This window comes from Carlito syrichta, unplaced genomic scaffold (genome assembly GCF_000164805.1).
Source record: "Carlito syrichta isolate Samal-C Ts95f unplaced genomic scaffold, Tarsius_syrichta-2.0.1 Scaffold314703, whole genome shotgun sequence".
Classification (NCBI taxonomy): domain Eukaryota; kingdom Metazoa; phylum Chordata; class Mammalia; order Primates; family Tarsiidae; genus Carlito; species Carlito syrichta.
In genome coordinates, this window is record NW_007258799.1 from 119,934 (window position 1) to 120,429 (window position 496).

Here is a 496-nt window from a genome sequence, read left to right on the forward strand (position 1 = left end):
AGGCGGGTCTCGAACGCGCGGGCTCAGGCAATCCACTCACCTCAGCCTCCCAAAGGCGCAAGATTACAGGCTGAGCCACCTAGTCTGGCTTTGTCTTTTGGTCTTAAACCCCTGGGCTCAGACAATCCTTTTGCCTTTGCCTCCCAAAGTGTTGGGATTAGAGGCGTGAGCCACTGCACCCAGCAGAAGTCAACCCTTTAGATAGTATTTGTTTATCTCCCCAACCCAAAACTCCACTTTCTAGGGTCCATTTGGTTTCCACTTACAGTTTCTGCATACCCTGTCCATAAGTGACTCATCAAATACCCACATTTTATTCCTGGCTCTGTCCATTAGGGGGCCTTTGTTCTGGAGCTGTTTCCTCAATGTGGAAAAACTTAGGCTGGTAAATTTAGGTAGGAGGGGATGGACATGGCAGGTGTAATAAGGCAGGCCAAGATAAGACTTTCCTAACAATTATATAAATGATGCTTTAACAATAGCTTGCTTTGATGTA